This window comes from Herpailurus yagouaroundi, unplaced genomic scaffold, assembly GCF_014898765.1.
Source record: "Herpailurus yagouaroundi ecotype Mexico unplaced genomic scaffold, PumYag 141, whole genome shotgun sequence".
Lineage (NCBI taxonomy): Eukaryota > Metazoa > Chordata > Mammalia > Carnivora > Felidae > Herpailurus > Herpailurus yagouaroundi.
The window spans coordinates 72,443,914-72,470,379 of record NW_024412396.1 but is presented as its reverse complement, the minus strand read 5'-3'; the positions used below and the strand labels follow the sequence as shown (position 1 = coordinate 72,470,379).

The following is a 26,466-nucleotide window of genomic DNA, read 5'->3' as shown; positions in this document are numbered from 1 at the left end:
CATTCCTTATACTAATATGTATTTTCCTTAGTATATATTTTATTTTGCTTATGAAAAAAAGGTTCATTGTTCCCATCTTTAGTCATTTATATATGTTTATTTATTATTCCATTGACACTTTCATAATAATATTTTAAAGCTTCATGAACTCAAGACCAAGAACAAAATCCTTGTACATTCCTGACATCCATCTATATCCTTCTATCTATCCATCTATCCATCTATCTCCTTCATAAAGGAGACTGGACCAGATTTCATTTGTGTTGGACCTCAGAGTTCCAGACACATCTCCATAATATATGACTCATATATATCACCCATTGTCACTGGTGGGTCCAGGACTGGCTTTCTTTCTCCATGACCACCTACATTCGTTCATAGTTTAATTCATTAATAAAGAAATATAAAGAAATCACACGAAGAAACAAGAATAATATTCTTTAGTATCTCTAACATCCATCTACACAATCATTTCCACTGAGACCTAATTCCTCTCATTAACTCAGTTTAGTGTTTCATATATGCGCTAATCAACAGTGTTTCATATTAATCTGATATTTAACACTGGTATGTCTCACCTTCTTTGATTTTATTAAATAATCTTTTCAAGTATTTATTTAAATTCCACTTAGTTGGGGCGCCTGGGTGGCGCAGTCGGTTAAGCGTCCGACTTCAGCCAGGTCACGATCTCGCGGTCCGTGAGTTCGAGCCCCGCGTCAGGCTCTGGGCTGATGGCTCAGAGCCTGGAGCCTGTTTCTGATTCTGTGTCTCCCTCTCTCTCTGCCCCTCCCCCGTTCATGCTCTGTCTCTCTCTGTCCCAAAAATAAATAAACGTTGAAAAAAAATTTTAAAAAATAAAAAATAAAAAATAAATAAATTCCACTTAGTTAACATTCAGTGTAACTGAATGTAACATTCAGTTTCAGGTGTACAATATAGTGATTCAACACTTCCATACAAGACCCGGTGCTCATCACAGGTGCCCTCCTTAATCCCCATCCACTATTTCGCCCACCTCTCCTCTGCTAACCATCAGTTTGTTCTCTACACTTAAGAGTCTGTTTCTTGGTATGCCTCTCTCTCTCTCTCTCTCTCTCTCTCTCTCTCTCTCTCTCCCCCTTTTCATGTTTGTTTTGTTTCTTAAATTCCACATATGATTGAGATCATATGGTAACTGTTTTTCTCGGACTGACATTTCGCTTAGCATAACACTCTCTAGCCCCATCAATGTCAATCCAAATGGTAAGATTTCATTCATTTTGTATGATTATATTTAATGCTTTTTAATAATACAGTGAAAATCTCTTTTAAAACAATAGTCTAGCCAAGAAGAACACAGAACGTTACTCACACTGGTCTCCATGCTCCCCAAAACATAGTGCAGCCGACCATGGATGATCTTCTATCAGCTGGAACACATCCATTCTGTGGAATACAAAAGAGCAGAAGAACAACAACAACAAAAAGATGAAGACATCCTCTCCCTTGGTCCTTAATTCCACCTTTGTTTATTCAGCCATGGGGTCAATTAGTAAGTTGTGATCACATCTACCTTACGTTCTCTTAAGTGACCAAATAACATCAATATTGCTGCTGACAAAGAGTATGAACGTGGACCGCTACTCATACTCAGAAAAAAGGGAAACATCCTGTACCATTTATTTTCATTTACCATCAATGTTTGCAAAATATATTCATTGTACTTCATATCTCACCACATATTTTTATAATCAGACCATGCTTTACTCCCATCACCTTTGTTTATTTGTAATATGTTTATTGCTATTTTCACTGATCTGATTATATTTGTAGAATAAGAACGAATAAAAGCCAAGACCAAAAACAAGACCCTCATATATTCTGACATCCGTATAGGCCCATTTCAACAACATGGAACAGATCTGTTTTTGTTGGACCTCAGAGTTCCAGACACATAGCATTCATCACACATGACTCCTATGCCATCATCAGTCATCATTATTGGTCCAGGACTGGCTTCTTTTTTCTATCTGTTGATTGGTATGTTTATTGATTAACTACCTAATATAGAAATAAACACAAGTCACCAGAATAAAAATCACAAAATCCTTGAATAGCCTTAACATGTATCGATAAGATCATTTCCACTGAGAATGAACTCTTTCATTAACTGAACTCAGTGTTTTCCATATCGGTTAACATCATATTGGTTCACATTAGTGATAATGCAATATGGGTATGTTTGGGCTTCTTGATTACCTTAAACACTTTTTAATAATACAGTAATTTTAAAAAGCCAAAACATTCAATCTAAGAGAAGCACATTGACTACGACTCACATTGTCGTCCAGGCTCCTAAGACGCAGATGCAAAGCACACAGCTACTAAACCTGAAGACGCGTGAATGACCTTGAGTGCGTCCATTCTGAGGAGTACAGAGCAGAGAGGATGATAGCACATTACAGCCTCCTCGTCATTGATCCTTGCTTCTGCATTTCACTTCTCAGTGACCTAGGCAATCCCTCATGAAGAGTCTCCTGTACATATTTCATTTTCTCTTAAGAAAATGAACAACTTAGGGCCACCTGGGTGGCTCAGTCGGTTGAGCAACCAACTGCGGCTCAGGTCATGATGTCACGGTTCGTGAGTCCAAGCCCCGCATCAGGCTCCGTGATGACATCTCAGAGCCTGGAGCCTGCTTCGGATTCTGGGTCTCCCTCTCTCTCTGCCCCTCCCCCGCTCATGTCCTGTCTCTGTCTCTGAAATAAACGTTAAAAAAAAAAAAGAAAGAAAATGAACAACTTAGACCTTGCCCCTGACCCAGAAAATGAACACTGACTATTATTTATTTTGTCTAGATGATCCTTAGCCAAAGACTTAACAGTCATGTAACCATTTATTCCTTGTCGGACTTCACTCTTTTCAAATTTATTAATGCTATTTCTTGCCTCACCACATATTTTTATAATTAGAGCATGCTTTGCCGTATGGATCTTTGTCTATTTGTTGCTTATTTTCATTCCTCCAATTATAATAACGGAATGAAAATGCATGAACAAACACAGAGGCCAAAACCAAGATCTTCGCATAGTCCTGACTTCTGCCTGCAGCATCCTGTCAAACAAAGAGAATGCCCGGTTGGACCTCAGAGTTTCAGACACACATTATTCACCATCATCCATGACTCATACGCCACCAGCCGTCATCATCGGTCCAGGATTGGCGGGCTTTCTCTCTGTTCACTTCTAAATTGTTTCTTAAGACATTCATTCACATACAGTGGATATTCTTAAGCAAACCACCCAAAGCCACACAAGAACTTTGACTATTACTCACATGGGTCTCCACGCTCCTAATGCATACATGCAACCACAGAGCTCGTGGCCATGGACGATGCTTACATTACCCCAAGTGCATCCATTCTGAGGAGTACAAAGCAGAGAAGTTGATAAAGAAACGTAAGCCCTTATCTACACTTACCTTTCCTTTCCACATTTCATTTACTCAATGTTTATGAGTATGTTAATTTTTCATTTATATATATAGATATATATATACATATATATGGTTTTTTTCTACTAACAAAGGGAACAACCTTGAACTTGTAACTGATCCAGAATTTAAAAATTGATTTTTAATTACCTGTGTCTGCGTAATACCCTTGATCATTTTCTTCCTTTTTTTTTTTTCAATTTTTTATCTTGAAGAGAGAGAGCATGCTCACGAGCAAGGGAGAGGAGCAGGAGAGAGAGAGAGAGAAAGAGAATCCAAGCAGGCTCCAGGCTCTGAGCTGTCAGCACAGAGCCTGACACGGGGCTCGAACTCACAAACTGCAAGATCATGACCTGAGCTGAAGTCGGACACTTAACCGACTGAGCCACCCAGGTGCCCCACAATCCATTTATTTCTTAATGGGCATCAACGTTTTTAATTTTTATTAATAATATGTCCTGCCTCACCACATACGTTCATAATTGGACAGTCCTTCATTCTCTCTCTATTTATATTTCTTAAATGGTTCTAACATTGATCCACTAATGATAATAAATTTAAATCTTTAAATCCAAAATAAGAACATGACCTTTATATATTTCTCACATCTGTCCATAAGATCATTTCCAAAAGAGGGATTGAACTAATTATGTTTTGTGTTGGATCTCAGAGTTTTAGATACTTATTTTTACCGTCCATGACTTGTATACCACCAGCCATCATCCCTGGTCCATGTTTGGGTTTCTTTTCTTTTTTTTTTTTTCTCTTAATTTGTGTCTATATTTGTTATCCATTGCATCATTAGTTGTCTGACAATACTAAAAAATTAGATGGCTTACAAAACAACCTCAAGGGCAAGATGCTTGAATGTCCCTAGCATCTGCCTATACACCCATTTCCCACATGGACTATGTTTCTTCTGTTAATCAATCTCAGTGTTGCACATCATCAATCAACATGTTTTATATCCTATTCGTTATTGGACAATAGTCAACTTTTTTACTAATGTAATAATTTTTAATAATACTGTACAAGCCCTTAAACAAATGACCTGAATGAAAATGAGATCTTGGCTGGTACTCACTTTAGTCTCTTCTCTGACACAGAGGCTAGGTGATAATCTTGATCGCGCGTAAACAGAAATCAGCTCCAGCCTCCCTTCTGAAAAGTACGAAGCAAAGAAGGTGCTAGAAAGATTGAGACATCCTCTCTATTGATCAGACTTTCCACCATTCATATACAAAGTCATTTAGGTATTTATTAACTTATAATAACATCTATTTATTTTTCTCTTAATATTAATCAAACATAAAACTTATACATGACTCAGTAACCTCCACTTATCACTGCAGATAATAAAATGCTGAGACAATATTCCCATTAATACATACTTTTCTGATTCGTTTTCTTAGTCACTTGGGTATTTATTATTTTATAGTGTTACTTCCTTCTTTTTCTCTTGGTAAATGAACCACTTGAACTCACCACTAACTCAAAGCAAGAACACATACTATTACGTATCATCATCTGTACTCTCCCTACCCAAAATGTAACCCCCTTGATCTCTTTATTAATGAAATCCAGTGGTTCCAAGCTATATTCATAGTAATTCTTGCCTCACCACATATTTTCATAGTTGGATATGCCTCACTCTTTTCATCTTTATGCACTGACATATTTGTTCCCCTCATTTATTGATTAAAATAAAAGCAAAATGGCGGCACCTGGGTGGCTCAGTTGGTCGAGTGCCTGACTTAGGCTCAGGTCACGATCTCACCACTCCTGAGTTCAAGCCCCGCGCCAGGCTCTGTGCTGACAGCTCAGAGCCTGGAGCCTGCTTGGGATTCTGTGACTCTGTCCCTCTCCGCCCCTCCCCTGCTCTCTCTCTCTCTCTCTCTCACTCTCTCTCTCTCTCTCTCTCTCAAAAATAAATAAATATTTTAAAAAATTTAATTAAAAAAAAGAAATAAAGGCAAAATCCACAAAGCACCAAAGACTAAGAACATGATCCTTGACTATTACTGTAATCTATATATAGGCTCACTCCCACAGGTATAAACGCTTCAATCCCTTTTTGCACAGGACCTCAGTACATCATAGATGTGTTGATCGTAAGGTATAGATCAGAATGCATTCCATTCGCATCATTGGTCCATGGTTTGCCTTTTTCGTGTAATTTGCATATTTATATATCTAGACCACTCCCATCAGAACTAAGACACTGACTATTACTTCCATCTCCTATGTGCTTCGTCCTCATAACAAAAATAGTTTATGACTTTATCAGTTATGGAGTGTTTAGGAAGACACTGAAATAGAAATTTAAAGAGTTATAAAAAGGAATGACATGGATTTGATCTATTTTTTTTTATTTTTTTTTAACCTTTATTTATTTTTGAGACAGAGAGAGACAGAACATGAACGGGGGAAGGTCAGAGAGAGAGAGACACAGAATCGGAAACAGGCTCCAGGCTCTGAGCCATCAGCACAGAGCCCGACGCGGGGCTCGAACTCACGGACTGCGAGATCGTGACCTGAGCTGAAGTCAGACGCTTAACCGACTGAGCCACCCAGGCGCCCCTTGATCTATTTTTAAAATCATCCCAAGTAGGGGAGGTGGGTGGGGGATGGGAGAAAGAGGTGATGAGGATTAAGGAGGGCACGCGTTGTGATGAGCCCAGGATGACATATGGAGGTGCTGAATCACTATGCTGTACCCCTGAAGCTAATACTACGCTATACGTTAACTAGCTGGAATTTAAATAAAAAGTTAAAAAATAAAATAAAATCACCCCAAGTAATACTAAATCAAAGTAATCATAAACTTTAGGGGCACCCGGGTGGCTTAGTTGGTTAACCATCTGATTCTTGATTTCAGATCAGGTTATGATCTCATGGTTCATGAGATCGAGTCCTGCATTGGGCTCTGTGCTGACAGCATGGAGCCTGCTTGGGATTCTTTCTTCCTCTCTCTCTCTGCCCCTTCCCCACTCATTCTCCCTCTCTCTCTCTCACAATAAATAAGTAAACATTTTTTAAAAATTAATCATAAACGTTGGTTCCTCATCATTGGAGTCTACACAGAATGTGTAATCAGTTCAGGTGCATCCGTTTGCAGAGCATAAAGATGTTGTTAAAAGAATGAGCTATTTTCTCCATTGAATCATGCTTTCTCCTTTCATTTACCTGAAGTTTCAGATATTTATTAATTAATGTATCTATTACCTAGCTCATTGTTTTTCATTATTATTATTACTATTATTATTATTATTATTACTTAGTTTCAAGTGTGGAATTGAGTGATTCAACACCTCCCTACCACACTGGGTGCTCACTGCAGGAGCACTCCTTAATCCCCATCACTTGTTTTACCCACCCCCCCCCCATCACCTCCTCCCTGGTAACCACCAGTGTGTTCTCTGTAGTTAAGAGTCTGTTTCTTAGTCTTCCTCTCTTTTTTGTCTTAATAAAATAAACAACCTGGTACTTACCACTGATCCAAAGCAAGGGCATTAACTATTACATACATCTGACTTAAAGCAGTGATTCTCAAACCATTGTTTCTAAATGATGCATTATCAGTGTGCGAACATATTTGCAATGCAGATCCTTGGATCGCCCCCCTCCCCCCACCTTGAATCCCGCCAAAGCAGAAATGCTGAGGGTGGGACTGGAAATCTATAGTTTAACCACTCTTGCAGGTGATTTTGGTGCTCACTCAAGTGAGTTGTAGTACGCCAACCCAGAGGGGTTAACCTTTAACCTACTGATTTCTTAATATACTGCAATGTTTCCCAATTGTATAAACAAAAATGTCAACCTTGCCAACATTTTTCCCAATTAATCCAGCATTAATTACTCTCTTCATCTATTTACCTATGTACCTACCTATCTGTCATCTACTGGTTTTGTTCATTTATTCCCTTAGAATAATGCAATAAATTCCCAGGATTCCATCATTAGATTCTTCCAAATTACTGTCTAGCTATAGATTTATTCTCGCGGATGTAATATACCAAATCTCCTTTTGAAATGAACGTCAATGGTACAGAAGTGACTTAACCACAAGACACATTCAGAATGCATTCCATTCACACCATTGGCCCTTGCTTGGCTCTTTTTTTTTTTTTTTTCAAGTTTTTATACAAATTCCAATTAGTTAACATATAGTGTAATATTAGTTTCAGGAGTAGAGTTTAGTGATTCATCACTTACATAGAACATCAATGCTCATCCCAACAGGTGCCCTCCTTAATACCCATCACCCATTTAGCCTATCTCCCCACCCACCTCACCTCCAGCAACCCTCAGTTTGTTCTCTAGAGTTAAGAGTATGTTTTACAGTTTGCCTCTTTGTTTTTGTCCCCCATGCTCATCTGTCTCATTTCTTAAATTCCACAAATGAATGAGATCATATGGTATTTGTCTTTCTCTGATTGACCTATTTCACTTAGCATAGTACACTACAGATCCATCCATGTTGTTGCAAATAGAAAATTTTCATGCTTCCCCTATTTCTCAATTAAAAAAATGAAAACAAAAACACCTGCAAGCCAAAGACAGCACAGAACGTGAACATCAACAATTGCACACCTCTGTCCACACATCCCTTCTGATGAGGTGTAAACGCCTTCATACATTTTTAATGGACTTCTGTTCCTTAGAAATGGATTGGTAATGATGTTAGTTTCATTACATATGCTATAGCTACTCCACATTCGGCCTTATTTTCCCTTCCTTCATTCATACATTTTTAGTTATTATTGCATTGATTAATTTTTAATAAGCAGTCAATATTTGTGAAACTCAAAAGCCCAAGAATAATATTCTTGAATGTCTCTAACTACTGCTTACAGGACCATTTATCACAGAAGCAATGGACTAGATTTCTTTTTGCACTGGATTTGCATTGGATCGCAAAGTTGTAGATCAGCCTTCTTCAACCTTGCCTCACATGCTACTGGCCCTCAGTATTGGTCCAGATATCACTCTTTTTCTTCACTGAATTATAATTTTGTTAGAGATTAATTCACTAATTCACTAAGAAAAAATACCCATGAGATTATTAAAAACAGCTTTAATACCCCTAACTTCGGAACATAAAATCATTTTCTACAGGGAAAAGAGTCAAGATCTACTTTGCTAACTGACCTCAGTATTGAGTATGGATTAGCCAACATGCTCATTTCAAACTCTTTATCATTAGTGCACGGTTGGCATGAACTAATCTGTAACATCTGTCTATAGAATTATTTCCCCGAGCAATTCATTTCTTTCATTAACTGACCTCAATGTGTTGTATATGGATTAATAAACACCATGCTTCACGTTAATGGCATTCGGGGGCAATGGTTGGCATTCGCTGATTATATTTCACATTTTTAATACCACAGTGAATACCCTTAAACAAGCCTCCCAAACTGAGAGAACACTGACTCTTACTTCTCTTGATTTCCACTCTCTAACACAGAGATGCAGCCATAGAACTTGTGATCATGGAAGATGCTTAAATCAACTTGAGTGCGTCCACTCTACAGAGAACAGAGCAGATGATAACAAAAAGCTAGACACCTAATTTCCACTGGTCTTTGCATTCCATCTTTCATTTAGTGGGTCATTTCGGGAATCTGCAGTTGGGAGAAATGTTTATTTAATTTCTGCTAATAAAAGAATAATAATGACCTTGCCGCTGACATGGATTATGAACATTGCCAATTACTATTTAACACGACAGCTATACAATCCTTAGCCCAAGAGGCAACACCTCTGTATCATTTACTATTGGTGGATGGGAGTGTGTTTTCAATATATATTAATAGCATTTCTTGTCTCACTACACATTTTTGTAATTGGACAATGCTTCATGACCTTAATCTTTGCTTGTTTATACATTATTGATTATCTCCTTGATCTGATTATAAAAATAGAGAGTGCATGAACATAAACCCAAAACATGATCCCTTTAAATTCATGGTATCTGTCTAATGGTACCGCTTCACAAAAGGCACTGGACTAGATTGCCTTTCATTTGGACCTCAGAGTTCCAGACATGTATTCATCGTATAGGACTCATACGCCACCAGTGGTCATCATCGATCCATTATTGTCCCTCTTTTCCTTCATTCAGTTGTACGTTATTTATCAACTAATTCATTAATTCACTAATAACAATTTCAAGACCCTCTTATTCACAAAAACACAAAAAGAGGCTTAATATCTCTAATCCGTCTGTAAGATCATTTTCACTCTCATATAGGAGACAAATAGGATCGATGTATCGCTCTCATTAATTAGTGTTTTTCGTGTACGCATTAATCAATACAATCAACCCCTATTAATGAATACAATCAATTCCATAGTCGCCCCTACTTGATTACGATTTGTACTTTTTAACGATATATAGTTAACACCTTAAAAAAAAAAAAAAAAGGACACTAGAAAGACAAACACTTCAACCACTACTCACATTGGTCTCTATGCTCCAAACACACGTATGCAATCAGAAAGCATGTAACCATGGAAGCACCTGTATCAGCATGAGTGCATCAATTCCGAGGAGTACAGAGCAGAGCAGACGATAAAGGAAACTGGGACCTTATCCCATTGCCTCTTGTGAACCACATTTCATTTACTTAGTCATTCAGGTACCTGTAAAATGTTCATGATGTAGATTTTTGTTCTCTTAACAGAGGAAACAAACTCGAGACTAACCCAGGAAATACAACGGACTCTTACTTATCAGAGTTTATATGATGCTTAGGCAAAGATTCATTCATTTCTTAGGAGGCATCAGTGTCTTTTTTCATTGTTATTAGTAATATTTCTTGCCTCACCCATGTTGGGCAATGTGTAATATTCTTCTTCTTTCTCTATTTTTTATTTGTTTAATGGTCCCATCATTGATCCACTAGTAATAATAAAATCCAAATCTATGAACCCAAATAAAAACATGATTTTTGTATATTTCTGGTATCTGTCTATAGTATCATTTCCAAGAAAGGAACTCAACTAACTATGTTTTGTGTTGGACCTTGGAGCTCCAGACATTCATTTTTCCTAATTAACATGCTACCAGTTGTGATCATTGGTCTATACTGGAATGTCTTTTTCTTCATTCATTTCTACATTTATACTGAATAGGCTATTAATTCATTGATAATAATATAATTAATATATGATTTCCAAACCCAACAAGAAGATATTTGAATATTCTGATCATAGTCCATAGAATCATTTCCCACATGGACTAACTATATCTCTTGGAGTAATCAACTTTAAGGTTGATTGTTTAACATATTCCGTTATTGAAGAATTAATATAATATTTCATATTATATTTACATGTGGACATCAATAAATTTTTATTATATTTATTCCATTTTAATACTACCATAAATACCTTTAAACAAATGACCCAATGTCTACGGCCATACCACCCTGAACGTGCCCGATCTCGTCTGATCTCGGAAGCTAAGCAGGGTCGGGCCTGGTTAGTACTTGGATGGGAAACAAATGACCCAAACGAAGACTAGAACTTTGACCATTACTCACCTTGGTCTCTTGACAATCTTTACCATGACAGAAGCTGATATCTCCTTGGGGCATCTGTTCTGAAGAGTAGCCAGCAGAGAAAATGATAAAAAGACTGAGACATTCTCTCCACTGATTCATTATTTCTAGCCGTCATATACATGGTCATTTGGGTATTTATTTATTAATGGTAACATTTAGGTTATTTTCATCTTAACAAATTACACATCAGAGTTCTGACTCAGAGAAGTAATGATTACTTATCATAGTCTATATCAGCCTTAGTCAAAGATGCAGTACACTTAATCCATTTAATATCAATTTCAATTCATATTAGTATTATTTCCCATACTATACATTTTAAGAATGAACACTACTTGAGTCTCTTCCTGCTTATTTTAATTTATACATTTATTTACTCCTTTATAATAAGATTTTGTGAAATTCACGAACCCAAGGACCAAGAACAAGATCTTTGTATAATCTTGACAAGTGTCTATTGAACCACGTCAAACAAAAGGAATGGACATCAGATATGACTCATTCGCCACCAGTGGTCATCAGTGGTCCAGCCTTGACCTTCCCTTTCCTTCCTTCTGTCTTTATTTGTTTATTCCTCGATTCATCAATTCACTGATAACAATAAAATAAATATCTATCTATCACAAATACTCAAGGACAAGAGCCTTAATGTCCCTAATGTCTATCTATAGGATCATTCACCTCACTGAATATGCCTCCTTCATTACATATCTTCACTGATACAAATACCTGTTAATCAATAGAACATTGCATATCAAGTCCATGTTTATCCTCAAAGCACTGGCTAGGCCTCTTTGAATATACTTAATACCATTTCACAATGTTACAATGAACGCTCTAAAAAAACAACCCAAACCAAGAGATAGATTTGACTAGTCCTCACCTTGGTCTACATGCACCAACATAAGGACGACCAGTGGAGCCCCTGTTGACAGCCAAGTGCTTAATCAGTTCACGTGTGTCCACCTGAGGAATAAAAAGCAGAGCACATAACAAGATTGAGAGACACTCTGTTGATGTGACTATTTTAACTTCACTTAGTCTGTCACTTAGGAATATAGTACATCAGGGTCATATTTATTATTTTCTCTAAACAAACGAGGCAGTATCAAACTTGACACAGACTAAGAATGAGAATGTTGACTGTGATTTACTGTCTCTATCATTCTTAGCCAAAGAGGTAAGACACTGGAAACACTTACATTTCTTAATAAACTTCAATATTCTCAATAAACGTTACTAATTTTTACAAAGACTAGACATGCTTCGCCCTCTTAATCTCATTTACACTTACAGATTGATTGTACTTTTAGCCATTTATTACAGTAGAATCAAAAGTCATGAAAATAAACCAATAAAAGGGCCCGTCCCCCCCCCCCCCAACATCAGTACATAAGACCGCTTCCCACAGAAGAGACTTTATTTGGTTTTGTAATTGGGCCTCAGAGTTTCAGACATGTAATAGTCATCATCCATGACTCATACGCCACCACCTATCATCATTGGTCCAGATCTAGGCTTCTTTTTCTTCATTCTCATGTATGTAACTTCACTAATTCCTTAACCTATTAATGATAATTTTTAAAACCCTGGGATTCACAAAGATCCAATAATAAAAGCAGTGAATATTCTACGTCTGCCTATAGGATCATCATCATCAACACTTCACATATGCGTTAGCAAATGTTATAGCCCATATTTATCGGTTCCCGTGTTTAGTGTTTTAAATTATATTTCACACTTTTAACAATACAGTGAATACCTTTTTTAAAGAAAAAAACTGCTTGGGGCGCCCGGGTGGCTCAGTCCATGGAGCAACTAACTTCGGCTCAGGTCCTGATCTCACAGTTCATGGGTTCGAGCCCCATGTTGGAACGGTTCTGTGCTGACAGCTCAGAGCCTAGAGCCTGCTTCGGATTCTGTCTCCCTCTCTCTCTGCCCCTCCCCCGCTGGTGCTCTGTCTCTCTCTCAAAAATAGTAAACATTTAAAAAAAATTTTTAATAAATAAATAGAAACTAAAAACTGCTTAAACAAATACAAGAACTGTAACCTTTACTCACATTCATCCCCATGGCCCTAACACACAGGAAATCACAGACCTTTTGACCATGAAAAATCTGAATCAGCTGGAATGTGTTGATTCTGAGGAGTGTAACCCAGAGCGGACAATTAAAAACTGAAACTTCTCTACTAGTCTTATTTTCCCCATTTCATCTTTCCAGCTGCCTGGGTATTATTTTTTAACAACATGTATATATATGAAATTATAAGCATATATATCACAAAATTAACACCCACAACCTGAGAATGACCCAGGCTTACAAAATTCAACATTGCTTCTCAGTGTCAGCATCTACCTGCTAACATCTAAGAGCTAACACCTTTGGTCCGTTTATTTCTCAGCCTGCATCAGGTTCCTTGGTTTGTATTAACAGAATTCCTTGCCTCACCAAATATATTCACAGTGGATAAGTCTTCGTCCTCTATTTATTTAGAGATTTTTTTATTGGTTCTGTCACTGATCCCTTTAGGTTAATAATGTAGAAATCCATGAATCCAAAATGACAAGAACCATTTCTTTGCATATTCCTAACATCGAACCATAGGATCATCTGAAAAAAGAGGAAATAGGCTAGATTTCCCTTTGTGGTGGACCTCAGACTTCCAGACACGTAGCATTCATCGTGTAGGACTCCTACGCCACCAGCTGTCATCATCGGTCCAGGACTGGTCCACTTTGTCCTTTTCACCTCCATTTGTTCCTATGTTACTTCACCAATCTATTCATAGTAACTACATAAGGATCTATGAATCTCAAAAAGCAAGGACAAAAGGCTTCAGTATTTCTATCATTGTTCTTGAGAATCAGTGCCTAATTAAATACCCTTCTTCATTAACCATCCTCATTGCGGTAATGGTAGGTTGACCAACATAATGTCTCATACAGCTTCGACTTTGTCACTGGGCCATAGTTGGCCTTTTTTCTTATATTAAAGACTTTGTAAATAATTCCAGTGACACCCTGAACAAACCCTCCCAACCAAGACAAGAAATTTGATGATTACGCACGTTGGACTTCATGCTCCCACACAAGAGGCTACCCTGGAGTGCCTAAACATGGTGATGCTTAAATCGGCTCAGGTGTTTTCTTTCTGAGAAGCACAAAGCAAAGTAGGTATAAACAAGACTGAAACATGATGTCCATCGTTCTGCACATTCCACGTTACATCGAGTCAATCATTTGGAAATACACCAATTTAGAATAATGTTTATTATTTTTTTATTAAAAAAATGAGTAACCTCCTACTTGCTATAGACCCAGAATGAGAACTTCTCTATACTGTTCACTAAAGAGGTGAGGCCCATGAGCCATTCATTCTCCTTAATGGGATTCAGTATATTCAATATACTTGAATAGCTTCTATTGCCTCACCACGTATACTGAGTGCATATGCTCCACGCGCCTCATTTTGACTTATTAATATCTGTACCTTGATTCTTGAATTGATCCATTGATAGTAAAACAATCAAAATTCAAGAAAACAATCTAAGAAAACAGTCCCTTTATATTCCTAAAATCAGTCCATAGAAGAATTTCAAGCGGAGGTAAGAGACCGTATTTCCTTTCCTGTTGGACCTCAGAGTTCCAGACACGTAGTATTCATCGTCCATGACTCCTACGCCACCAGCCGTCATCACTGGTCCATATTTCAGTCTCTTCCTCTTCATTTTCTGGATGTTATTTCATTAATGGCTGAATTCACTAATATTAATTTTGAAAACCCTAAGATTCACCACAAAAATGAATAAGGGACCTTGAATATTCCATATCTGTCCATAGATTCATCTATCATATTGATATCTCTCATTCATTAGTCTTAGTCTATCATAAATGGGTTCATAAACATAATACTTGGTAATACTTCCATATTTATCATCGGCCATGGCTAGCCTTTTGAATTCTATTCATTGTATTAACAATACAGTAAATACCCCCATGTTTAAAGCCTGTCACATGAAAACATGAACTTTACTACTCATGTTGGGCTATGCACACCTGGAACACAGGTGCAACCACAGGGACTGTGACCATGGAAGAATTCTTCGACCAGCCTGAGTATGCCCATCCTGGGGAATAGAAAACAGAGTATGTGATATATGAGACCTGATCTGAAACGATTCTTTTCCACATTTCATTCATCCTATCATTTAGATATTTATTAATTTTCTTTCTGTGAACCAAAGGAACAACCTCAGATTCGAGACTGACCTAAAAACTCAAACTGACTCTTACGTACGAGTCTTTATGACCCTTGGTCAAAGAGGTGACACTGTTGATACGTTTATTCCTTAAGGGGCATCGGTGTTTTCAATCTGTAGTAACAATTCTTGCCTTACCACATACATTTACAGCTGGACAATGCTTCACTCTCTTTTTCTTTATCTATTTGTTTATATTTCACTAGTGGTTCTATTATTGATCCACTTATAATAATAAATCTAAATTGATAAAGACCAGAGTAAGAACATGATCTTTGTATGTTTCTAGTACGTGTCTACAGGAGCACGTCCAAAAGGGGGATCTGACTAATTATGTCTTGTGTTGGACCTTAGTACTCCAGGCACATATTATTTACCATCCATATGCACGTGCCACCAGTTGCCATCAGTGGCTCTGGTTTGGATGTCTTTTTCTTCATTCATGTCTGCATTGCTATCAAATAAATCATTAAGCCGTTAATAATAATAAAATAAACACATGATTCCCAAAACCCAAGAAGATCCTTTCCAATGTCTAAAATCTCTCCAGAGAACCGGGGCACCTGGATGGCTCTGTCGGTTAAGCATCTGACTTTGGCTCAAGTCACGATCTCACAGTTTGTGAGTTTGAGCCCCGCATCGGGCTCTGTGCTGACAGCTCAGAGCCTGGAGCCGGCTTCGGATTCTATGTCTTCCTCTCTCTGCCCTCCCTCCCTTGCACACGTGCTTGCTCTCTCTCTCTCTCTCTCTCTCTCTCTCTCTCTCTTTCTCAAAAATAAATAAAACATTAAAAATGTTTAAAAATAAAATAAAATCTCTCTGTAGAGTCATTTCCCACATAGATTGATTCTATTTCATTAATTTCATTAACAGGCCTCTATGTTGCACTTCACTGATGAATCAATATCATGTTTTGTATCATATTTCTCACTGGGACATAGTTAACTTCTTCAAATTATGTTCCATACTTTTTAATAATTCAATGTATACCTTTTAACAAATGGCCCAATCTAAGATGACTTCTTTGACCAGTACGCACCTTGGTCTCTCTCCAACACTGAAGCAACATGTCGATCTTGATCAGAGCAGAAGCTAAAATCAGCCTGGGGTTCCATTCTGAATAGTACCAAGTAGAAAAGGCGATAACAAGATTGAGACATCCTTTCCATTGATCCACACTTTCCACCATTCATATAGGTAGTCATTTAGTTATTTACCAATGTATGGTAACATTCTTTTTCCTTCTATAAAATAATCATCAAACGTCTAAGTTTCTCAGTTTAATAATCGACTTTTCTTATAAAGGTCTCACTTCTTAATTTAGGTAAAATTAGCTATTTAAAGTTACCAAACCATGAGGCACCTGGGTGGCTCAGTGGTTAAGCATCTGACTCTTGATTTTGGCTCAGGTCAAGATCTCACAGTTCATGAGATTGAGCCCCATGCCATCGGCATGGAACCTGCTCAGGATTCTCTCTCTCCCTCTCTCTGCCCTTCCCTTGCTCACGCTCTCTTTTTCTCTCAAAATAAATACTCTTTAAAAATGATAATAATAATAAAAAATAAAGTTAACAAAACAGCAGCACTTAGTATTTTCACAATATTGTGTAACCACCAACCACCTCTACCTAGTTTCAAAATACTTTCATGACTCCAAAATAAAATACCATATGCGTTAAGCAGTCTCTCCCTACTCGTCTGGATCTCAGGCCCTGGCAACCACCAATCCTTATTCTCTCCCTGTGGATTCATGTGTTTGGGATATTTCATATAAGTGGAGTCTTGCACGACGTGACCCTCTCTGTCTGCCTTTTATCACTTAGCGTAATGTTTTCAAGGTATATCTGCATCACGGCATTGAAATGGTTTTTTATTTGAGTATAGTTAACACACAACTTTACATTTGTTTCAGGGGCAGAACACATGATCCAATTTCTTTCTATCTCACACTGTGCTCACCCCAAGTGTAGCTACCGCACAAAACTACTACGGTATCATCGACTATATTCCTTTTATTCCCATGACTCCATAATTAACTATCACTGATCACTGTCTACGTCATCCTTAGTCAAAAATATAAAATAGGGGCTCAGTCGGTGAAGCATCCGATTCTCGATTTCAGCTCAGGTCATGAACTCACAATTCCTGAGATCGAGCCCCAGAGTCGGGCTCTGCACTGACATGGTGAAGCCTGCTTGGGATTCGCTCTCTCCCTCTCTGTCTGCCCCTCCCCAACTCGTGCTTTCTCTCTCTTTGTCTCTCTCTTTCTCTAAATAAATTAATTAATTAATTAAATACACTGAATCCATTTATTATCCATTCTTACAGTAGTATTATTTCTATCACTAAATTCTACTCCTGAAACATATTACACTGTATGTTAACTAGCTAGAATTTAAATAAAAATTTGAGGGGCGCCTGGGTGGCGCAGTCGGTTAAGCATCCGACTTCAGCCAGGTCACGATCTCGCGGTCCGTGAGTTCGAGCCCCGCGTCAGGCTCTGGGCTGATGGCTCGGAGCCTGGAGCCTGTTTCCGATTCTGTGTCTCCCTCTCTCTCTGCCCCTCCCCCGTTCATGCTCTGTCTTTCTCTGTCCCAAAAATAAATAAAAACGTTGGAAAAAAAAAATTTTTTTAAATAAATAAATAAAAATTTGAGGGCCACCTGGGTGGCTCAGTCGGTTGGGCATCTGACTTCTGAATTCAGCTAAGGTCATGATCTCGTGATTCATGAGTTCAAGCCCTGCATCAGGCCCCACCTGCCTGGGATTCTCTCTCTGTCCCTCCCCTGCTCACTCATGCGTGCTCTTTCTCTCCCCCTCTCTTCCTCTCTCTCTCTCTCTCTCTCTCTCTCTCTCTCTCTCTCTCTCAAAATAAACAAACATAAATAATAAATAAATAAATAAATAAATAAATAAATAAATATTTGAAGAAAAACTACTATTTCTCCCACAACTTGTTTTAATAATGAACAATACTTAACCTTCTTCATCTTTATTCATTCATATATACATTTGCATAAAATGTATATTTATTATAAAATGTGTATTTTATAATATTTCTAGAAACTCATGAATAAGAACAAAGTCATTGTATATCCCTGATATCTATCTATGGGAACACTTTGAGCAGAGGAAACTGACTAGATATTTTTGTGTTGGGTGGACCTCAGACTTCCAGACACGTAGCAGTCATCGTATGTGACTCATACGCCACCAGCTGTCATCATGGGTCCACACTCAGGTCTCCTTTTCTTCATTCTCATCTGCATTTGCTTGATGTCAATTTATTAAGCAATTAGTAATAATAAAATGAGTATCTGGGAATCACAAAACTCAAGGACAAGATCCTTAAGTATCCCTAGCATCTGCCTATTGAATCTTTACAGTTATTTGACTAATGATCCTCATTGTGGACAATATTGATTAGTTAACATGTTTCATGACAATGCCATATTTGCCATTGAGCTGTGTTTGGACTTCCTCAAATTTTTAATATGACACTGAATATCCTGTACAAAACACCTAGACTAGAAGGAGAATCTGACTGTCACTCACGTTGGTCTCCATCCTCTTACACGCAAGGGGCATCCATGGAGAATCCGATCACGGCCAAACACCTAAGTGAGTTCAAGTGCATCCATGCTGAGGAATAATACAAAGCAGAACAGAAAACGACAAGACTGAGATACTCTCTATCGACCCACACATCCTATCTACATTCAGTGAGTCCTTTAGGAATACAGTGAATTGGGATCATATTTATTATTTTTCTCTTAAAAAATGAACAGTATCAAGTCTAACACTAACACAGAATAGGAACTTTGGCTGTTCTTCGTGGTCTCTGTATCATTCTTAGCCAAAGAGTAAGACATGTAAACCACTTACGTTTTCTCAATGAACTGCAGCGTTTTCTGTATATGCTAATGGCTTTTATCGCCTCACCCATGTATATTAAGAGCAAACTTGCTTCACTCTCTTCATTTCAACTTATTTATACTTGTATACTGATTACCGCTTTGGGCTATTTTGTACAGCAAAATCAAAACTCATAAACACAAAACAAGAAAATTATTCTTTTCTTTTCCTAATATTTGTCTATGATATCATGGCAAAAAGAGGCAAGAGATGATCTTTCTTTTTATTGGACCTCAGAGTTTCAGACACGTAATATTCATCATCCATGACTCATACGCCACCAACTATCATCATTGGTCCAGATCTGGGCCTCCTTCCTCCTCATTCTCATCTGCATAAGGTAACTGCCCAATTCATGAATTCACTAATATTAACTCTTAAAACGCCGTGATTCACAAACACCCAAGGATAAGAGCAATGAATATTCTATATCTGCCTGTAGGATCATCTGCCACATTGATATATCTATTTCGTGAATGACCATCAAAGTTCCATATGTGGACTAATACTTATCACGCAGCAGATAAACCCCACATTTATCATTCATGATGGCTGGCATTTCTTATTATATTTCACACTTTTAATAATACAGTGAGTACCTGAAAATAAATTCTCAAAGACATGAACTTTAACTCTTACTCACGTTGGCCTCTATGCTCATTAGACAAGGCAACCACAGAGCTCGTGACCATGAAAGATGCTTCAACCCAACTTCACGCATGTACCTATTCTGAGGAGTACAGAACAGAGAAGATGATAAAAGAAATTGAGGACTTCTCTAAACGGTCCTGTTTTCCTCATTTCATTTACTCATTCATAAAGGTATTTATTACTTTTCCTAATTTATACACATATAACAAACATAAATATAAATGCAATGTTATGATCCTTAGAAAAAGGGGTAACACCCTTGATCCGTTTATCTCTTAACCTCTATCAGTTTCTTCAGTTTACATTAATAGTAGTTCCTGCCTCACTACATATATATCCTTGGTTGGTAAGACTGCGTCCATGGTTTTATTTAGTTATAGATTTATTTATTGGTTCTATCATTGATCCATTCATTTATATTAATAATACAGAAATTCGCGAATCCATGGTTACTGGAGCAATAACCTTGTATATTCCTAACATCAATCGTGTTGGACCTCAGACTTCCAGACACGTAGCAGTCATCGTATATGACTCATACGCCACCAGCTGTCATCACTGGTCCACGCTTGGATCTCTTTTTCTTTATTCGCATATACATTTTTTAAAAATTAACTCATCAGTTCACTACGGTAATTAAGTAACTAACTATGAATCACAAAAGCCCAAGGACAAGGGCCTTCGGTATCCCTATCATTTTTCTTTAGAATCATTGCCTCGTTAAAATGCCTCCCATTATTCATCCTCATTGTTGTACAAGTAGATTCATCATCATGTTTCATAAATTTCCAATTTCATGACTGGGTCATGACTGGTCTTTTCTCTTATATTGAATACTTTTTTTTAAATATTACAGAGAATACCCTAAAGAAACCACCCAAAGTGAGATGAAAACATTGACTATTACTCACGTTGGTTTCCATGTTCCTACAGGCATACTATTTAAACCACCTTGGATGTGTCCATTCTAAAAAGTAGAAAGCAGAGTAGATAATAACATGATTGATACATTTTCTCTATTGATCCTTGTGTCTACATTTCATCACCCGGTAATTAAGCTGTATATTAATTTGGGGTAATATGCATTTTACTTTTTATCGAGAAAAACATTGAGCTTTCCATTAACCCAGAACAAGAATATTGGCCATTGTTTATATTATCTATAACATCGTTATCTAGAGGTAACACCTTGAACTATTTCTCTCTTATTCTTGTCTTACTACATTTTTCATAACTGTACAATGCTTCACCCCTTCATCTTCTTTTATATATATTTCTATATTGATCTTTTTGTTGATTCACTTACTACAATAGAATCAAAATTCATGAACATAAGGACCCCCAAACAAGATCTTTGTGAAATCCTAAAATTGTCTATAGGATCATTTCCAACAGAGATAATCAACTAGATTTCGTTTTACGCTGGACCTCAGAGTTCCAGACACGTAATCATCAACCATGAGTCATACGCCACCAGCCATCATCATTGGTCCACCCTTGGCCTTTTTTTCCATGTTTATCTACCTTTTTTTATTAATTAATTCATCAAGTAATAAATAATAAAATAAATACCTATAAGTAAAAAAAAAGAAAAAAAAAAAACACCCTAGACTACAGGCCTTGAATAGTCCTATCTGTCCATACAATCATTTACTATATCAATATATGTTCTTGATTAATCACCCTCAAAGTTTCATATGGGGATTAATCAATATAATGCAATGCAATATCAATTCCATATTTATCAATGGACCATGGGTGGCTTTCTTTTATTATATTTCATAACTTTCAAATACAAAGTATATACCCATAAAAACTCACATTTCTATACACCAAACACACAGAGACAAGCAGACGCCTTGTGACCATGGAAGAATCCTTAAATTAGCTCCAGGGCATCCACTCTGAGAAGTGCAAAACACAGAAGGTGATATTAAAAAAAAAACAACAAAAAAAAAAACCCTTAGACCTTATTTTCTTTGGCTTTGCATTCCACGTTTCATTTACTCAACCACTTAGGTATTTCTTAAGTTACATATTTTACAATCCTTTCCTTATTCATGTTTATTTGTATTTGATTATTGATTCTTTCACTTCTCTATACTAAAAGAATTAAAATCCATGAATACAAGGAACAAGAACATGATCCTTGTCTGTTACTAACACCTGTCGATATGGTCACTTGCAACAGAGAAAAGAGACTAGATTTCTTATTTTGTTGGACCTCAGAGTTCCCGACACGTAGTATTCATCATCCATGACTCCTACGCCACCAGTGGTCATCATTGGTCCAGAACTGGCACTCTTTTTCTTCAGTCACTTCTACATTTATCAGTGATTATCAATAAATCCATAACTATAAAATATCTATGAATCAAAAACACTTGAAAATAAGACCCCCAAGTATCCCTAACATCTGTCCATAGAATCACTGCCACCTCCTTGAATATATATTTTATCAATCATCTACCATGTTGCAAACACTGGTTAATCAATATAATGTCTCATGTCAATTTCATATTTATCATGGGGCTGGCTTTTTTTATATATTTAAATATTTTTAATATTACAGTCAACATGCTAAACAAATCAGCAAAAATAAGATAAGAACTTTATACTCACGCTGGTCTCCATCTCCTACATATAGAGCCTGTAACCATGGCAGATGGCTTTCATCACCTTGATGTGCCCACTCTGAGAAGTACAAAGCAGACAGAACAGAAAAATAAACCAAAAAAAACAAAACAAAACAAAAAACTGAGACACAATCTCTCCACCTCTCTATGCAATCCTTGCATTTAACCTCTTATTTAGTGAGTAATTTAGGTATTAATTATTTGGTGGTAATATGTATTAATATTTCTCTTAAGAAAGTGAATATCGGGGGTGCCTGGGGTGGCTCAGTCAGTTGGGCGGCCGACTTCGGCTCAGGTCATGATCTCACACTCGTGAGTTCAAGCTCCGCGTGGGCTCTGATGGCTCGGAGCCTGGATCCTGCTTCGGATTCTGTGTCTCCCTGTCTCTCTGCCCCTCCCCCACTCACACTCTGTCTCTCAAAAATAAATAAACATTAAAAAAAAAAAAAAAAGGCGAACGTCAAATTTGCCACTGAGCCAGAACAGGGACAATGATGGTTACTTGTACTTCCTGTATCATCATTAGCCAAAGAAGTAACACCTTTGAACCATGTCTTCTTAAGCAGCTCAGTGTTTTCAACATATATTAATAGATTCTCTTCCTTCGTGACACATTTTCATAATTCGCCAATGTTTTGCTTATTCATATTTATTTCTATTTGTTTATTGGCTAGTTATAATTTTAATATAGCCAATAATAATAACAGAACCAGAATCCGTGTGCACAGAGGCCAAGAACATGATGCTTGTATATTCTTAACATCTGCCTATAGGATCATTAACAAACGAGGCAGTAGACTAGATTTCCCTATGTGTTGGACCTCAGAGTTCCAGACACGTATCATTCATCATGCGTGATTCATACGGCACCAGCCTCATCATCGATCCAAGCTTGGGCCTCTTTTTCTTCATTGCCATCAATATTTATTAACTAATTTACCAATTCCCTGGTGATAATAAAACAGATACCTATGAATTAAAAAAATAAATAAAAAGAACTAAATGTCCCTTCCATCCGCCTTATACTATCAAATGTCCTTCCATCCGCCCATACAATCACTTACCACATCAGTATATTTCTTATATTAATTATCTTCAATGTGTCATACATGGTTTATCAACACATTGTCTCATATAATAGCATATATATACCCAATATCATTGGGCCTCAGTTGGCTTTCTCTGCTCGTACAAAATACATCTTATTAAGGCACTTTTTAAAAAGTAACCATTCAAACTAAAACCCCTGTAACCATTACTCACATTAGTGTCTGTGTTCCTGACAATGGAGGCAACCACAGAGAATCAGCTTAACTGCATCCATTCTGAGGAGTACAAAGCAGGAGAAATGATTTTAAAAATTGAGACAGTCTCTCCATTCAGCCTTGCTTTCACACTTCATTCACTCATTCATTTGATTATTATTTTTTCATAATATTTACACATTCTCCCCTTAACAAAATGAACAACCTCACCCATGAGACTGGTCTGTAGCAACAAAAGTGACCATGATTAATCAGTGCCTGTATGATCCCTGCACAGAGATAACACAGTTGGTCCATTAATTCTTAATGGACTTCTGTGATTTCAATTCAGATTAATAGTATTTCTTGCCTCACCACATTTTTTTTTGGAGTTTAACAATGCTTCTTCTTTTTATATTTACTGATTTATATATTTCTTTATGGTTCTATCATTGATCCACTTATAAATATGAAATCAAAACTATGTACATGTAGGAAAAGAACAAAATCCTGTGTACTCCTTACATCTGTCCACGGAATTATTTCCAACAGAAGGAACACACTATATTTCTTATTGGTTGGACCTCAGAGTTTCAGACACGTAATATTCATCATCCATGATTCATACGCCACCAGTGGTCATCATTGGTCCAGAACTGGCCCTCTTCTTCTCCACTCGTTTCCACATTTGCTTATTGATTAATTCCTCATTTCATTAATAATTAAGTAAATAACTCTGAATCACAAAACCTTAAGAATAACAGTCTTAAGTATCTGTAATATCTACCTACAGGATCATTTAACACATTGATGATATCTCTCATTAATCATTCTGAATTTTGCCATCGTCAACACACTGCTCATGGCAATGCCGTATTTACACTAGTCCATGGTTGGCCTTCTTGGACCTTTAAAAACCTCTCAGACCAAGACCAAGATTTGACGATACTCACACTGGTCTCTATGCTCCTAGGCAACAAACAGCTCATGACCATGGAGATGCTTCAACTGGCCTGGCACATCCATTCTGAGAGTACAAAAACAGATGATAAAAAGACTGAAATATTCTCTCCATCCATTATCCTTACATGCCTCCTTGCATTTAACTTGTCATTTAGATATGTATTAAACTGTGATGCTTTTTTTCTTGAGATAACAAACAACATTGAACAAGGCCCTGACCAAACAAGAAAATGGGCTATTATTTACACCGTACATATATTAACCTTAGCCAAAGAGATAATACCTTTAGGACGTTTACTTCCTAATGGAATTCAGTGTTTTCAATATATAAATATTATTTCTGACGTTGCCATATATTTTCATAACTGGACAAGGCTTCACTTTCTTGCTTTATTTATGGACTTGTTTGATTCTTTTTGTTGATCCCTTCACAATAATAGAATCAAATTCCATGAACACACAAACTGAGAACAAGAACCTTAAATATTCTTAGCATCTGTCCATTGGATCATTTCCAATAGAAGGTATAGACCAGATTTCGTATCGTGCTGGACCTCAGAGTTCCAGTTTCTTAGTATCCACCATCCAGGACTCATACTCCACCAATCATCATCATTGGTCCAGGATTGGCCTTCACTATGTTCAGCCATATGTACATGTCTAAGTGATTAATTCATCAATTCCCTAATAATAATAAAATGCCTAAAGGTCATGTAAACTTGAGACAAGATCCTTGGATATCTCTAACATTTCTGTACAGAATTACATCCCCCCCGACCTCCCTGATATGTATCTTTCACTAGTTGTCCACAATGTTTCCTGTATAGATTAATATGATACTTCATATTCACCCCATTTTACTATTTCACTGTGACCAAACTACACCTCTGTAAATAAAGGGAGTTTTAAATCAACTGTGACTCAAAATCCAAATCGAATAATACGTTTTCCATTCATTAATTGAATAATTAACTGTGAAAATGAATAAAATCGTTTTGCTTTCTTCTCCTTAATTGACCACAGATGTGCTCAACTGGCCCACACATGACCTTCATTCATTTTATTAGTATATGTAGCCATTTATTCCCTTTCAATAACGGAGTTAACACCCATGACAAACCACCAAGCCAAAAGCAATTACCTTGACTGTTACTTACATGTTTCTATACTCCATAATTGATTCATCGTTCATCCATTCTGTAGAGTATAAAGCAAATATGAAAAAAAAAGGTTCAATTATGTAGATGATAGGTGGACCGATAGATATAGAACAGTCTAGATTCCAATATTTTAATCGCGTTCAAGTCAACAATAAATGATTAGAAATAAACCTTAGTGCTCATTATGTATTAAAACTCTGAATAGCATATTTATTGCTTGATTGATTCAAGCATTAAATTTAACTGATATAATGAATGCCTTGGAAACCAACACCAGTTAAAAATAATAAGAACCACGACAACCATTCCTATCTGTTTATACGCCCCCTCCTCAGCCAGGCAAGAGCTATATCTTTCTTCTAAACGAATCTTGCTTGGAAAGAACTATATTAATCTGAATCCTAGATTCAGGCACATTCTCAGCAATTGCCCACGCTTGTCCCACCTTTCTATAGGTATGTATTAACATAGTCACATATGAAGTCACTTATCTTGTGCTGTTTTAAAGAAATTGCACCAAGCCACAAAAAGAAAGTCAATCTAAGCATATTCACCATTCCCAAAATCTAAGAGCATAAGTCTTATTTTCTTTAT

At 37.0% G+C, this 26,466-nt stretch overlaps 1 long non-coding RNA gene, 17 other non-coding genes and 1 pseudogene across 20 annotated transcripts in view; all 19 read right to left on the bottom strand.

The window, feature by feature from the left end:
- LOC121032290 (uncharacterized) overlaps positions 1–26,466 on the bottom strand; it is an 88,202-nt gene that overhangs the window by 4,406 nt on the left and 57,330 nt on the right. For 2 of the 3 annotated variants that reach the window (XR_005791184.1, XR_005791183.1), the window contains 18 exons: positions 25,870–25,909; positions 24,703–24,776; positions 23,769–23,830; positions 22,492–22,563; positions 21,691–21,773; positions 20,781–20,836; positions 19,862–19,948; positions 18,859–18,945; positions 16,343–16,419; positions 15,101–15,171; positions 14,113–14,195; positions 13,104–13,185; positions 11,926–12,008; positions 11,022–11,075; positions 8,065–10,119; positions 3,316–3,401; positions 2,319–2,404; positions 1,352–1,425 (listed from right to left, as the gene is read on the bottom strand). This is a non-coding gene — a long non-coding RNA (uncharacterized LOC121032290). The remainder of the gene's footprint in view (positions 1–1,351; positions 1,426–2,318; positions 2,405–3,315; positions 3,402–8,064; positions 10,120–11,021; positions 11,076–11,925; positions 12,009–13,103; positions 13,186–14,112; positions 14,196–15,100; positions 15,172–16,342; positions 16,420–18,858; positions 18,946–19,861; positions 19,949–20,780; positions 20,837–21,690; positions 21,774–22,491; positions 22,564–23,768; positions 23,831–24,702; positions 24,777–25,869; positions 25,910–26,466) is intronic. The other variant, XR_005791185.1, reaches the window with a different exon arrangement.
- On the bottom strand, positions 264–338 carry LOC121032507 (small nucleolar RNA SNORD113/SNORD114 family). Its single transcript, XR_005791330.1, has one exon. It is a non-coding gene; the product is annotated as a small nucleolar RNA SNORD113/SNORD114 family (small nucleolar RNA).
- LOC121032482 (small nucleolar RNA SNORD113/SNORD114 family) lies at positions 1,911–1,988 on the bottom strand. The gene has a single exon (XR_005791308.1). It is a non-coding gene; the product is annotated as a small nucleolar RNA SNORD113/SNORD114 family (small nucleolar RNA).
- Positions 3,118–3,195, bottom strand: LOC121032474 (small nucleolar RNA SNORD113/SNORD114 family). The gene has a single exon (XR_005791301.1). It is a non-coding gene; the product is annotated as a small nucleolar RNA SNORD113/SNORD114 family (small nucleolar RNA).
- Positions 4,131–4,204, bottom strand: LOC121032506 (small nucleolar RNA SNORD113/SNORD114 family). The gene has a single exon (XR_005791329.1). It is a non-coding gene; the product is annotated as a small nucleolar RNA SNORD113/SNORD114 family (small nucleolar RNA).
- Positions 9,500–9,571, bottom strand: LOC121032460 (small nucleolar RNA SNORD113/SNORD114 family). Its single transcript, XR_005791287.1, has one exon. It is a non-coding gene; the product is annotated as a small nucleolar RNA SNORD113/SNORD114 family (small nucleolar RNA).
- Positions 10,496–10,563, bottom strand: LOC121032512 (uncharacterized; annotated as a pseudogene).
- On the bottom strand, positions 11,500–11,571 carry LOC121032508 (small nucleolar RNA SNORD113/SNORD114 family). Its single transcript, XR_005791331.1, has one exon. It is a non-coding gene; the product is annotated as a small nucleolar RNA SNORD113/SNORD114 family (small nucleolar RNA).
- Positions 12,478–12,552, bottom strand: LOC121032473 (small nucleolar RNA SNORD113/SNORD114 family). The gene has a single exon (XR_005791300.1). It is a non-coding gene; the product is annotated as a small nucleolar RNA SNORD113/SNORD114 family (small nucleolar RNA).
- On the bottom strand, positions 13,693–13,767 carry LOC121032469 (small nucleolar RNA SNORD113/SNORD114 family). Its single transcript, XR_005791297.1, has one exon. It is a non-coding gene; the product is annotated as a small nucleolar RNA SNORD113/SNORD114 family (small nucleolar RNA).
- On the bottom strand, positions 14,675–14,749 carry LOC121032464 (small nucleolar RNA SNORD113/SNORD114 family). Its single transcript, XR_005791292.1, has one exon. It is a non-coding gene; the product is annotated as a small nucleolar RNA SNORD113/SNORD114 family (small nucleolar RNA).
- On the bottom strand, positions 18,463–18,537 carry LOC121032467 (small nucleolar RNA SNORD113/SNORD114 family). Its single transcript, XR_005791295.1, has one exon. It is a non-coding gene; the product is annotated as a small nucleolar RNA SNORD113/SNORD114 family (small nucleolar RNA).
- On the bottom strand, positions 19,445–19,519 carry LOC121032452 (small nucleolar RNA SNORD113/SNORD114 family). The gene has a single exon (XR_005791280.1). It is a non-coding gene; the product is annotated as a small nucleolar RNA SNORD113/SNORD114 family (small nucleolar RNA).
- Positions 20,361–20,435, bottom strand: LOC121032455 (small nucleolar RNA SNORD113/SNORD114 family). Its single transcript, XR_005791283.1, has one exon. It is a non-coding gene; the product is annotated as a small nucleolar RNA SNORD113/SNORD114 family (small nucleolar RNA).
- On the bottom strand, positions 21,292–21,363 carry LOC121032472 (small nucleolar RNA SNORD113/SNORD114 family). Its single transcript, XR_005791299.1, has one exon. It is a non-coding gene; the product is annotated as a small nucleolar RNA SNORD113/SNORD114 family (small nucleolar RNA).
- LOC121032453 (small nucleolar RNA SNORD113/SNORD114 family) lies at positions 22,088–22,162 on the bottom strand. Its single transcript, XR_005791281.1, has one exon. It is a non-coding gene; the product is annotated as a small nucleolar RNA SNORD113/SNORD114 family (small nucleolar RNA).
- Positions 23,321–23,394, bottom strand: LOC121032480 (small nucleolar RNA SNORD113/SNORD114 family). The gene has a single exon (XR_005791307.1). It is a non-coding gene; the product is annotated as a small nucleolar RNA SNORD113/SNORD114 family (small nucleolar RNA).
- LOC121032451 (small nucleolar RNA SNORD113/SNORD114 family) lies at positions 24,328–24,402 on the bottom strand. The gene has a single exon (XR_005791279.1). It is a non-coding gene; the product is annotated as a small nucleolar RNA SNORD113/SNORD114 family (small nucleolar RNA).
- LOC121032479 (small nucleolar RNA SNORD113/SNORD114 family) lies at positions 25,261–25,335 on the bottom strand. Its single transcript, XR_005791306.1, has one exon. It is a non-coding gene; the product is annotated as a small nucleolar RNA SNORD113/SNORD114 family (small nucleolar RNA).